Raw genomic sequence first — 14,564 nt, 5'->3', positions numbered from 1 at the left:
ATCAAGTTATGCTCTCTATAATCCTAATATTGCTCCTAATATTACAGAATCACAGAATTTCTAGGTTGGAAGAGACCTCAAGATCATCGAGTCCAACCTCTATCCTAACGTTAGCAGTCCCCACTAAACCATATCCCTAAGCTCTACATCTAAACGTCTTTTGAAGACTTCCAGGGATGGTGACTCCACCACTTCCCTGGGCAGCCTGTTCCAATGCCTCACAACCCTTTCAGTAAAGAAGTTCTTCCTAACATCTAACCTAAAACTCCCCTGGCGCAACTTAAGCCCATTCCCCCTCATCCTGTCACCAGGCACGTGGGAGAACAGACCAACCCCCACCTCGCTACAGCCTCCCTTGAGGTACCTATAGAGAGCGATAAGGTCGCCCCTGAGCCTCCTCTTCTCGAGGCTGAACAAGCCCAGCTCCCTCAGCCGCTCCTCGTAGGACTTGTTCTCCAGGCCCCTCACCAGCTTTGTCGCCCTTCTCTGCACCCGCTCAAGCACCTCGATGTCCTTCTTGTAGCGAAGGGCCCAAAACTGAACACAGTACTCGAGGTGCGGCCTCACCAGAGCCGAGTATAGGGGGACGATCACCTCCCTAGCCCTGCTGGTCACACTGTTTCTGATACAAGCCAGGATGCCGTTGGCCTTCTTGGCCACCTGAGCACACTGCTGGCTCATATTCAACCGACTATCCACCATCACTCCCAGGTCCTTCTCTTCTAGGCAGCTCTCCAACCACTCATCTCCCAGCCTGTAGCTCTGCTTGGGGTTATTGTGCCCCAGGTGCAGGACCCGGCACTTGGCCTTGTTGAACTTCATACAGTTGGCCTCAGCCCATCGGTGCAGCCTATCCAGATCTTCCTGCAGAGCTTTCCTACCCTCAAGCAGATCGACACACGCACCTAGCTTGGTGTCATCTGCAAACTTACTGAGGGTGCACTCGATGCCCTCGTCCGGATCATCAATGAAGATATTAAAGAGGACCGGCCCCAGCACCGAGCCCTGGGGGACACCACTAGTGACTGGCCTCCAACTGGACTTGACTCCATTCACCACGACTCTTTGGGCCCGGCTATCCAGCCAGTTTCTAACCCAACGAAGCGTGCGCCAGTCCAAGCCAAGAGCAGCCAGTTTCTTCAGGAGAATGCTGTGGGAGACGGTGTCAAAAGCCTTGCTGAAGTCAAGGTAGACCACATCCACAGCCTTTCCTTTATCCACCCAGCGCGTCACTTTGTCATAGAAGGAGATCAGGTTCATCAAGCAGGATCTGCCTTTCATAAGGCAGATATGCCCATATTGGGGCAGCAGCAGCTGCTCCAGGAGGAGCAATTGACGCTGTCCCTGGAGAAGTCGTGCCGGGAGCAACGGGAGCAGAGGCAGGGGGGTCCCGGTGGGGCCTCGGGGCCGTGCGGGGGTGCCGCAGGGCCGGTGCCACTCCCCCTCTTACTAGCACAGAGGTTAGAAGTTTTAAGAAGGAAATGAAGTCTTTAATCGAGGGCCTAGCAGAACAGTCAAATCCGTTTCTGTCCTGGTTTCAGTTAGAACAGAATTTTCTTCATACCCTTGTATAACCATAGGTCTAAGAAAAAGAGAGTGATTAATGTATATAGTACTTGTATCTTGCACAGGAATATTTTAGAGATAATATATTATTTCTAATATCTCCAATAGAGAGCTTGAAGGGAAATGTATTTGTAGACTTTTCCTTGAAGTCTCTGAAATCTGTGAGGTTTCAGAATAACTGTTAACTATTATGACTATTGCATGGGACACTATGCAAGTCTCTGATATCTGGCCAGGAGATTAAGGAGAAGGGGAAAGCTGAAGAACAACTAAAATACAAAGCTTGCAGGGGATGCTGCACACATCTCTGACATGCAGCCAAGTTGGACAAAGGAGAAGGACAAGAGGGAGGAAGACTATGAGCCTTCAGCACGAGAGACCCCCAGAGGGACCACCAGAGACTGATACGCATGCTCCAGTAGGAGGGTTTGGATTCCGGAAACTAATTATAATAACCCTGGGTTTTTTTAGAAGTAGTAATGAATATGTATTAGCCTAGGAGCATAAAAATCAGCTGCTTGATATAACTTGTGTGCGTCTTGGTGGAGCAGAGACTTCCGGCGCACCCAGCGCTGTTTGCTTACCTCTATTCCTTTAATAAATTGTAAACTTTGATTATAGTCCCATTTTGAAGACTGAGCCATTTATAACATTAGTGTTTTGATGTTGTAGAGCTCAGGGCTGGGAATGATAAGGTCGAGTCCCTATGGGAAAGGGTCAGGGGGATGGCCACCAAGGCAGACATCCTGGTGGGGGTCTATTATAGATCACCAACCCAGGATGAAGAGACAGATGAGGCGTTCTATAAGCAGCTGGTGGAAGTTGCTCAATTGCCAGCACTTCTTCTCACGGGCGACTTTAACTTCCCTGTTATATGCTGGAAATACAATACAGCCCAGAGGAAGCAGTCTAGGAGGTTTCTGGAGTGTGTGGAAGATAGCTTCCTGACTCAGCTGGTTAGTGAGCCTATTAGTGGGGGGGGGGGGGGGGCAGCGCCCTGCTAGACCTGCTATGGAATGGAGAAGGACTGGTGGGAGATGCGGTGGTCGGGAGCTGTCTTGGGCAGAGTGACCACGAAATGGTAGAGTTCGCTATTCTTGGTGAAGTCAGGAGGGGGATCAGTATAATTGCTACCTTGGACTTCCGTAGGGCAGACTGAATTTTTCAGGACACTGGTAGGAAAAAAAGGAAAAAAATCAAAGAATCATAGAATCATTGATCACAGAATCACAGAATTGTCTAGGTTGGAAAAGACCTCCAAGATCATCTAATCCAACCATCACCCTACCACCAATATTACCTACTAAAATGTCCCTAAGTATTGCATCCAACCTTTCATTAAACACTCCAGAGACGGTGACTCTACCATTCCAATGCCTAACCACTCTTTCGGAGAATAAATTTATCCTAATTTCCAAACAGAACCTGCCCTGCTGCAACTTGAGGCCATTCCCTCTCATCCTATTGCTAGTTACGTGCGAGAGGAGGCCAACCCCCAACTCCCCCCAACTTCCTTTCACGTAGTTGTAGAGAGCAATAAGGTCTCCCCCTGAGCCTCCTCTTCTCCAGACTAAACAACACCAGTTCCTTGTTATGGTTTCAACTAGGATAAGATAAAGGTAGTTTTCCTCCTAGTAGCTGGTATGGTGCTGTGTTTTGGATTTAGGATGAAAATTCACGGTTCTGGGATAGCGGAGCCAATAGTCTGGAAAGAGTGGGCAGGGAAGCCAGGCAGCTGGGATCCCTTACTAGGGATGCAGGCATTGACAAAGCAATTGGAAAAGGAGCACAAATCTTCAGCCTCTGGAGGCGTCTCCTGTCAGGTGTGAAGGAAAAGCATCCCTTCAAGGAAGATCTTGGATGTCAACCAGGCAAGTGGACCGCCATGGAGATGGGTAACCAGTACCTGAGGGACTTAGCCGTGTTGGAGGTGATTTATGATGACTTAGACAACAAACAGCTCTTCAGTGATCCAGATGAAGTCAAGTGTACATGACCCATGTGGCAGAAGTTTGTACAGAGTGCACCATCATCACATTCCAGCTCATTGGCAGTAATGACCTAGAAAAAACAAGAGGATTCCATGGTAGATGAATTGACTGGACAACTAAAGCAGTACAAAGAAGTCTCTTTTCTTCCCTACAAGACTGCATCTCAGCTGTGGAGAAGCTTTCTGAAGCAGTTCACCAACTAAAAGAGAATGCTTTGGAGAAACTTTCCCAAAAGGTCCACCAACTTAGAGAGAATTTATCTTCCTCCCCAGCTGTACGAACCAGTGTCTCAGCTCTCAGGAGTAAGTGTTCTCCTGTTCAAGAAAGAAGATATAGTGGGTACACACCCCTTGCCACCCTGTGGTTTTACCTATGTGACCATGGAGAGGATATGAGAAAATGGGATGGAAAATCTACCTCGACCCTAGAGGCACGGGTACATGAGTTGTAAGGAAAAACATTCATAAAACAGTGGTTCTCTGAGAAACTTGCTGCTCCAATTTCTAGTGGGCAGGCCCCCACACACTGTAATGAATATTATGACCAGGATTAGAGAGGCCCTGCCTCCAGACAGGGGGAGGAAAGGGACAATCAGGTTTATTGGACTGTGTGGATTTGATGGCCTGACACATCACATGCACAGGAGTACAAGGCTCTAGAGGACACCAGTGCACAGTGTACTGTAATGCCATCAACTTATAAAGGGGCAGAACTCATCTGTATTTCTGGACTGACAGGGGGATCCCAGCAGTTAACTGTATTGGAGGCTGAAGTGAGCGTAACTGGGAATGAGTGGCAAAAGCACCCTCTTGTGACTAGCCCAGATGCTCCATGCATCCTTGGCGTAGACTACCTCATAGACTATCAAGCAAAAACAAGCTTTTGAAAAAATTGTAAGGAATGTTTCAGCAATTCGTGTCAGTAGAGGGCTTGAAGGGTAAACCTTGAGTCTCTGATATCTGGGGGGGTTTCAGAATAACTGCTAACTATTGTGACTATTGCATTGGACACTACGCAAGTCTCTGACATCCGGCCAAGATGGACAAAGGAGAAGGATAAGGAAAAAGCCAGAAATAGAATGGGAGAACCCAGCAACAGGAAGGAGACAGCAGCTACGATGGACAGTACTACCACAGGGGTTTACAGAGTCTCCTAACCTGTTTGGACAAACTTTGGAAAAATTATTACAATCTTTTGAGACAGAGGGGGAAGTGAAATTACTACAATATGTAGATGACCTACTAGTGGCATGAAAAAACAAAGATGATGTGCGGAGAACCACTGTTAAATTGCTCAGCTTTTTGGGAGAGAAGGGACTGAAGGTGTCGAAATCGAAATTGCAATTTGTGGAGAATTAAGTGAGGTATTTAGGACACTGGCTGAGCTATGGGAAAAAGAATCTGGATCCTGAAAGAGTATCAGGAATTCTGGCCCTATCAGCACCAAGGACCAAGAAGGAGGTCAGGCAACTTTTAGGACTCCTGGGATACTGCAGACCTTGGATGATCTTTCGAGGTCCCTCCCAACCCCCTACAGTTTTGTGAAGGATTTAGTGAAAAGGTAAAATTTTTATATGATAAGTTGTCAACAGAAAAAAATAAATGGAATGAGGAGGATGAGAGACAATTGGAGACGGTGAAAAGAACATTAATAGAGGCTCCAGTATTAAGCCTTTTGGATTTAGGGAGGCCCTTTCACCTATTTGTAAACATTTCACATCAGACAGCTTATGGGGTATTGACTCAGGAATGGGCAGGTATTAAGAAACCCATAGGGTATTGTTCTAAATTGTTGGACCCCATAAGTAAGGGATGGCCGGTATGCCTGCAAACGATTGTGGCCACCGTGTTATTAGTAGAGGAGATGAGGAAGGTTACCTCTAGTGTATCCCTGAAGGTATACACCCCTCACAACGTGAGGGGGGTATTACAACAAAAAGCAGAAAAATGGTTGACAGATAGCAGAATGTTGAAATATGAAGCTATTCTAGTGGATTCTTGTCGTGGTTTAACCCAGCCGGCAAGTAAATACCACGCAGCCGTTCGCTCACCCTCCCCCCTCCCTCTATGGGACGGGGAAGAGAAATGGAAAATGAAGCCCGTGAGTTGAGATAAAGACAGTTTAATAAGACAGGAAAATAATAATAACAAAATAATAATAACAATAATAATAATAATGATACAATGGTGATAATAGGAAAGTAATAATAATATGTACAAACAAGTGATGCACAATACAATTGCTCACCACCCGCTGACCGATGCCCAGCCTAACCCCGAGCAGTCCGGCCCCCTCCCCCGGCTAGCCACCCCTATATATTGTTTAGCATGACGTCAGATGGTATGGAATACCCCTTTGGCTAGTTTGGGTCACCTGTCCTGGGTCTGTCCCCTCCCAGCTCTTACTGCACCCCCAGCCTTCCTGTTGGCAGGACAGAGCAAGAAGCTGAGATGTCCTTGGCTTGGTATAAGCACTGCTCTGCAACAATTAAAACATCGGGGTGTTATCAGCACTCTTCTCATCCTAAGCCAAAACACAGCATTCCACCAGCTACTAGGAAGAAAATTAATTCTGTTCTAACTGAAACCAGGACAATTCTCCAGATTTAGAACTAAGAGTAGCCAGAGTACAAAGTCCGGCTCAATTTCTTTATGGGAAACCAGGAGAGGGACTTCAACATGATTGTACAGAGGTAATTGGTATGCAAACTAAAATACGGTCTGATTTAAGAGAGGAAGAGTTGGAAAGAGGGGAGAAGCTGTTTATAGATGGATCTTCCAGGATTATAGAAGGAAAAAGAAGATCAGGATATGCAATAGTGAATGGACAATTGGATTTGGTGGAATCTGGACCTCTGAGTTCCACTTGGTTGGCACAAGCTTGTGAATTATATGCTTTGCTGAGGGCATTGGAATTATTAAAAGAAAAGCGTGGTACAATATATACAGACTCTAAATACGCCTATGGGGTGACCCACACGTTCGGGAAAATTTGGGAAGAAAGGGGACTTATTGGGACACATGGAAAGGGACTGGTACACCAAACATTAATTATTAAGATTTTACAGGCTCTGAGACTGCCCAAAGAAATTGCTGTAGTACATATAAGGGGACATCAAAAAGGAACAAATTTACTTGTAAGAGGGAATAATTTAGCCGACCAAGGAACTTGGAAAGCCGCATTGCGAAGACCCTCCCCAATGTTGTTGTTAAGGGAATTGGAAGAAGTAGAGAGCCAAGAAGAACCGGGGGGGCAATTCTCGGAGGGTGAAATAAGACTTATAAAGATGACAGGGGCAAAGCAAGAGGGAGAAAAGTGGATCCTGCCGGATGGCAGAGAGATACTGCCTAAGAGTCAAGCAAAGAAGCTATTATTTCGGATGCATTTGCAAACTCATTGGGGAACTCGAGCACTGAGCGATCAGTTTTTAAAATTTTGCGGGTGCATTGGGATACATGAGATTGCTCAGCAAATTACTCAAGGGTGTCTAACATGTCAGAAAATAAATAAGAGAAGTGTGAGGCAAGCACCTACTGGGGGATGGAGGATCGCATATAGGCCATTTGAAAGAGTACAGGTTGATCTCACCGAGCTACCGAAAATAGGACGATATAAATATTTGTTGGTGATAGTGGATCAACTAACCCATTGGGAAGAGGCCTACCCTGTGGCAAGGGCAACTGCCGCTATGGTAGCTAAAATTTTGAAGGAAAATATAATACCGCGTTTTGCGTTGGTAGGGAGTATTGACTCTGACCAGGGGACACATTTCACATCTAAGGTGTTATGGGACTTAACCACAGCCTTAGGCATTAAATGGGAATACCGTACTCCATGGCATCCACAAAGTTCAGGACGAATTGAGAGAATGAATCAAACAATTAAACAACAATTGGCTAAATTAATGATTGAAACCCAACTGTCTTGGATAAGATGTTTGCCATTGGCATTATTGAATATTAGGACTATGCCCCATAGTGAAACAGGTATCTCACCTTATGAGATGTTATATGGAATGCCATATTCCCAAGGAATGCCATTGGACTATTCTTTGATGGAGAATTATGAAAGCCAGAAATATGTGATCATGATAGGGAAACAACTACAACAATTAAGGGGAAAGGGAATTTTAGCACAAAACGCCCCACTGGGGTTTGCTATTCATAAGATACAACCAGGAGACAAGGTCTTAATAAAAACCTGAAGGGAATAATCATTGAACCCCCGATGGGAGGGACCGTACATTGTTTTACTTACTACCGAAACAGCTGTGAGAACAGCAGAAAGGGGTTGGACCCACGCATCCAGAGTAAAGGGACCAATAACTACTGAAGCTTGGAGGGTGGAGTCCACTCCTGGGGAACTGAAACTAAGGCTAAAGAGGGACTAATATTCTGGCAACGAGGCTCTGCATGAATTAAGGATGCCAAATAAAGGGGACAAGCCTGAAGGGAGAAAAGGGAGAAGGCAAGACCGGGGCAGGACCCTCCACTGCGGTGTGTATGGTCTACCAAGGGAGGCAACCCCTATGGGTATTGACTACCGAGTGAGAGGGCCTTGACCGGACTTCTCCCGCACTAAGGTTAGGTTGTCCCAAGAAAATAACATAAGAACCTTTTTTTTTAAACCCATATAAAATTGTGATTCGTTTTCCAGGAGCTGGATCACCCCGACAGGCTGAATGGTAGTACAAGCCCAAATTGACCCTGAAAGCGGGCCCAACCCCTTGACTGAAGGCGTTTCCCACACCCTCAAGATTGGACGGCGCAAAAGGATAAGAAATGCTATACTTACTGGTATTGTTTTTAGAGGGGCAATTGAGTCATGGGCAAGAATGGAGGAATAACTTTTTCATTCTGGGGGAGGAAGTGGCAAAGGCCTTTAACCTTAGTAACTGCTGGGTTTGTGGAGGACCGGCGGGGGACAATTTGACAGTCAGATCTTGAGCTGTCAGTGTGATAACACCACTAGGAAACAGCGTGTGGTAAAGGTCTACCGCTGGAGATGGTAAGATGATGAGAATGGGAGACGAGTGTTCTTTAAACATTTCTGGTCAGTTCGTAATATGACAGGCCGCCAAGTAAAACTTGATTGTAATTTTAAGTGGGAATCCAGTGCGGGAGCTTGGAAGTGTACACATACGAGTACAAATGGGGCAGACATTATAACAGGACCACTCAGTGATAAGAACACTGTATTTTCACGCTCCAAAGAATAAAGAAGGATGGGATGGTACTTTTCCAAAAGGGATGTGGGCCCTAAAGGAACATTATTGGGTGTGTGGCAAACATGCCTACAAGAGGCTACCCGAAAACTGCTCAGGAATATGCTATGTGGGATACATAAGACCCTTGTTCTTTTTATTGTCACAAATACAAGGAAATCATTTAGGAATAAAATTATATGATGATCTGAATAGAGTGAAACAATGTATTGATGCTTCCTTAGCCGGGGGTATTGCCCAAAACTGGGGAGAGAATGAATGGCCTCCTGAAAGAATCATACAGCATTATGGACCAGCTACCTGGAACCCGAATGAGGTAGTATCGGGGGCCCGAGAAACTATTTATAATTTGAATCGAATAATTAGGTTGCAAGCTGTCCTCGAAATTATAACCAATCAAACAGCAATGGCTTTGGATCTTTTGGCTGATCGGTCCACCCAGATGAGGAATGCTATCTTTCAACATAGAATGTTTTTAGGCTATTTACTAGCAGAAGAGGGGGGAGTGTGTGGAAAACTAAACGATTCCAATTGTTGTTTACAAATTGATGATAATGGAAAAGTGGTTAAACAGATAACAAAGGAAATTAGGAAATTAGCCCACGTCCCAGTACAAACTTGGAAGGGTATGGATTGGGATTTGTTTTCATGGATGCCCGGTGGACCATGGGTTAAAAGGATGTTATTTTTATTTTTATTTTTATGTGGTGTAATGATGTTATTGTTTATACCTTGTATGATACCTTGCTTTACATTATTGATACGCTGAATAGTAAATAGTACCCAATTCGTGATGACATCAGTAGAGAAGGAAGGTGATATGTCAATAATGATGCTTAAGAACTGTACCCCCCAAAAACCGACTGATGAAATCCCGTTGTTACTGGCAATAATTTAAGAATAGACACGAATTGAGAATATATAAATGATGAGGGATTGTAAGGAATGTTTCAGCAGTTCATGACAATAGAAGGCTCGAAGGGTAAACCTTGAGTCTCTGATATCTGGGGGGGTGTTTCACAATAATTGCTAACTATTGTGACTATTGTGACATTGGACACTACGCAAGTCTCTGATATCCGAACAAGAGATTAAGGAGAAGGGGAAAGCTGAAGGACGACTAGAAGACAAAGCTTACATGGGATGTCTCTGACATCCGGCCAAGATGGACAAAGGAGAAGGACAAGGAAAAAAGCCTGGGAGGAAGACTACAAGCCTTCAGTACGAGAGACCCCCAGAGGGACCACCGGAGACTGATACACATGCGCCAGTGGGAGGGTTCGGATTCCGGGAACTAATTATAGTAACCCTGCCTTTTCTAGAAGTAGTAATGAATATGTATTAGCCTAGGAGCATAAAAAACAGTCACCTGATGTAACGTGTGTGTGTGTTGGAGGAACCCAGACTTCCCGTGCACCCAGCGCTGTTTACTTGCCTTTTATTAACCCCATAAATAAATCTTATAAAGCTAAATTGACTCGGAATTTATAACAAAATTAAATGTGAGATAGTTCATGCAGTAGCCCTTGGGCCAATCTAAGCACGATAAGATGTAAATTATGTGCACTACACCGCAGCCAGGGAGAATGGCCCCACCTGAAGCCTCAGGCAGAAAGGGCCAGGGAAAACTTGAGGCCAAGCCCTAAGGTTTTGGAGTCTCCGCTCCATCAGGATGCACACCAGTTACATCAAGTAGCTGATTTTTATGCTCCTAGGCTAATACATATTCATTACTACTTCTAGAAAAGGCAGGGTTATTATTTTTTTTTTCTAAAAAAAACTGGGTTATTATAATTAGCTTCCGGGATCCAGTCCCTCCTACTGGAGCATGCGTATCAGTCTCCGGTGGTCCCCCTGGGGGTCTCTGGGGGTCTTTCATGCTGAAGGCTCGTAGTCTTCCTCTCAGTTTTTTTTTCTTGTCCTTCCCCTTTGTACTCCTTGGCAGTATGTCAAAAGCTTACACAGCGTCCCCTGCAAGTTTTGTCTTCTAGCCGTCCTTCAGCTTCTTTCTTTCTTCTCTTTAATCTCCTGGCCACCTGGCCAGATATCAGGGGCTTGCATAGTGTCCCATTCAGAAGCCATAACAGTCTGTCGTGGTTTAACCCGGCCGGCAGCTAAACACCACGCAGCCGTTCGCTCACCCTCCCCCCTCCCTCTCTGGGACGGGGGAGAGAAATGGAAAGTGAAGCCCGTGAGTTGAGATAAAGACAGTTTAATAAGACAGGAAAATAATAATAACAAAATAATAATAATAATAATAATAATAATAATAATGATACAATGGTGATAATAGGAAAGTAATAATAATATGTACAAACAAGTGATGCACGATGCAATTGCTCACCACCCGCTGACCGATGCCCAGCCTAACCCCGAGCAGTCCGGCCCCCTCCCCCCGGCTAGCCACCCCTATATATTGTTTAGCATGACGTCAGATGGTATGGAATACCCCTTTGGCTAGTTTGGGTCACCTGTCCTGGGTCTGTCCCCTCCCAGCTCTTACTGCACCCCCAGCCTGCCTGTTGGCAGGACAGAGCGAAAGGCTGAGATGTCCTTGGCTTGGTATAAGCACTGCTCTGCAACAATTAAAACATCGGGGTGTTATCAGCACTCTTCTCATCCTAAGCCAAAACACAGCATTCCACCAGCTACTAGGAAGAAAATTAATTCTGTTCTAACTGAAACCAGGACACAGTCATTAGTTGTTAGCATTTGTTCTGAAACCCCCAGACATCAGAGACTTCAAAGAAAGAACATACAAATACAAATAGCTCTCTATTGACACTTCACCTGTTGTTAAAATATTCCTCACAGGCCATTCACAGGGACACTCCAGTCACATCTATAGTGGTGCTAAATCAAACACAAAGAAGACAAAAAGGCTGTAACTGTTAGGAATAAAAGGTCGGAATAACAAAAGCAAATAGGCTCATGGATTTGAGGACTATTTCTGAAGATTTGATAAATTGACTATAATGAAGGGGAGACTGGGACACTGGGAGGAAAGGGAAGAAACCACATCTGTGGAAGAATTAAATTCCAGTGCAGGACCCAGAGACAGACAGAACTGCTCTCTAGTGACACGAATTGTTAAAATATTCCTTTGCAAGGTACAAGAACTATATACATTAACCATTCTGTTTTTCTTAGACTTGTGGTTATACAAGAGTATGTAAGACAGAAGGTCACATTCATCATACCATGCGGCCCTAACACTGTTCCATACTGACACAAATCAGATGAACATATATCACAGATGGATGTTAAAAGGCAAGGTCCCCTCTACACATCATGCAACTGACACTATGTGGAGTAAGTGAGTCACACTGATCACAGAATGGGCTCAAATAGGAAACCACAGTCACAGAGGAATCTTGGAAGTGACTGTGGACTGGCCAGTAGGCAAAGATTTGGGATATCACTGGAGGAGGAGGTGGCCCATGCTGAAGAAGCCCCACTGTACAACAAGCTACCAGAAAATGAGAAGCATTATGACCTGTTCACTGATGGGTCCTGTCATATTGTGGGAAGGCATTGGATGTGGAAAGCTGCTGTATGGAGTCCTACACGATGAGTTGCAGAGGCTGCTGAGGGAGAAGGTGAATCGAGTCAGTTTGCAGAAGTGAAGGCCATCCAGCTGGCTTTAGATATTGCTGAATGAGAAAAGTGGCCAGTTCTCTATCTCTGTACTGATTCATGGATGGTACCAAATGCACTGGGGGGTGGTTAAAGCAATGGAAGCAGAGCAACTGGCAGCGCAAACCCATCAGGGCTGCTGCATTGTGGCAAGATTTTGCTGCCTGGGTAGAGAACCTGGTTGTAAAAGTATACCATGGAGATGCTCATGAGCCCAAGAATGGGGCCACTGAAGAACATCAAAACAACCAGCAGGTGGATCAGGTTGCTAAGATTGAAGTGGCTCAGGTGGACCTGGACTGACAACAGAAGGGTGAATTATTTATAGCTCAATGGGGCCATTACACCTCAGCCCATTGTGAGATATGTTCATCAGATTCGTGTCGGTATGGAACAATGCTAGGGCCGCATGGTATGATGAATGTGACCTTCTGTCTTACATACCCTTGTATAACCACAAGTCTAAGAAAAACAGAGTGGTTAATGTATATAGTTCTTGTATCTTGCAAAGGAATGTTTTAGCAATTCGTGTCAATAGAGAGCTTGAAGGGAAATGTATTTGTAGACTTTTCCTTGGAGTCTCTGATATCTGGGGGGGGGTTCAGAATAACTGCTAACTATTATGACTATGATTATAGTCTACTATTATGACTTTGATTATAGTCCTATTTTGAAGATTGAGCCATTTATTACACCATCAAGGTAGAGATGCAACATACAGATGGGCTTGTGATAGAGGGGTGGACCTGACCATGGACACTATAGCACAGGTTATTCATGACTGTGAAACGAGTGCTGCAGTCAAGCAAGCTAAGTGGCTGAAATATAAATATGGGGAGGCCTAGCAGATTGATTATATCACACTGTCAAAACTGCAATGGCAAGTGCCATGTACAGGCAAGTGCACCTGCCCAATCAGACCTGTTATGTACTGTAGAAAGGGATAAAATCCCTGTAGTACATGTAAAAATCATGCTGGGGAAGACGGTCTGTGTGACTCCTGCCTCAGGCAAAGGTAAACCCATTCATGGGATTGCTTTTGCCCAGCAACCTAGGTGCACTTGGTGGGTACTGCAAAAGAATGGTGAAGTCCGATGTGTACCTCAAGGGGATTTAATGTTGGATGAGAATTCCCCATTATTTGAATTGTATCATGTTAATTACTATATAATAGTGCATGTCATCACTACTGTGATTGCTGTATGTCCTATTAATGGTATCACAATAACAGTCACGCAGATAATGACTAATGAAATTTGATAGAATTGGACAAGCACAGCAGTGTGATAGAACCGGAACAGGCTTTAGTGTATGACGATCCAGTATCACACACCATCTCTTCAGCCCTGAAAGACTGCTGGGACAGATGGAGACCAAAGACAGTCACAGAATAAAGAAAGTGGGCATTTTATATACATAAATGAAAATGGTGATTAATTGGAATATATTGGGAAGTGTGTAACCTGGGCATGACATAAATGGTATGGAATACTGTCCTGGTTTCAGCTGGGATAGAGTTAATTTTCCTTCTAGTAGCTGGTAGGGTGCTGTGTTTTGTATTTAGGATGAGAATAATGTTGATAACACGCTGATGTTTTACTTGTTGCAGAGCACTTCTTACACCAAGGACTTTTCAGCTTCTCATACTGCCTACTGCCCTGCCAGTGAGGAGTGTGGGGGTGCACAAGGGGATGGGAGGGGACAGAACCAGGACAACTGACCCAAACTGGCCAAAGGGATATTCCATACCATATGAAGTCACAATGAGCAATTAATATGGGGTGGCTAGCTGGAGAGGATGGGGACTGCTGCTTGGGGATAGGATGGGCATCAGTCAGAGGGTGGTGAGCAATTGCATTGTGCATCACTTGTTTTGTATACATTATTATTATTTTTATTATTTCTTTTCTTTCCTAATAAACTGTCTATCTCAACATACAAGCTTTTCTTTTTTTTTTTCCAATTCTCTTCCCCATCCCACTTGGGGGGAGAGTGAGCAAACGACTGTGTGCTGATTAGCTCTTGGACCAGTTAAACCTCAACACCACCTTAAAACACCCCAGAGATGGTGACTCCACCACCTCCCTGGGAAACCTGTTCCAATGCCTAACCACTCTTTCTGAGAAGAAATGTCTTCTAATTTCCAA

At 44.8% G+C, this 14,564-nt stretch overlaps 1 long non-coding RNA gene across 1 annotated transcript in view; it reads left to right on the top strand.

Annotated features, from left to right (window-relative positions):
- The window catches only part of LOC311426402, a 579,678-nt gene that overhangs the window by 266,542 nt on the left and 298,572 nt on the right, over positions 1 to 14,564 (top strand). The gene's annotated exons all lie outside the window — the stretch shown is intronic.

This window comes from Aythya ferina (genome assembly GCF_964211825.1).
Source record: "Aythya ferina genome assembly, chromosome: W".
Lineage (NCBI taxonomy): Eukaryota > Metazoa > Chordata > Aves > Anseriformes > Anatidae > Aythya > Aythya ferina.
The sequence above is the reverse complement of the archived record's forward strand: the minus strand, read 5'-3'. Positions and strand labels throughout refer to the sequence as shown.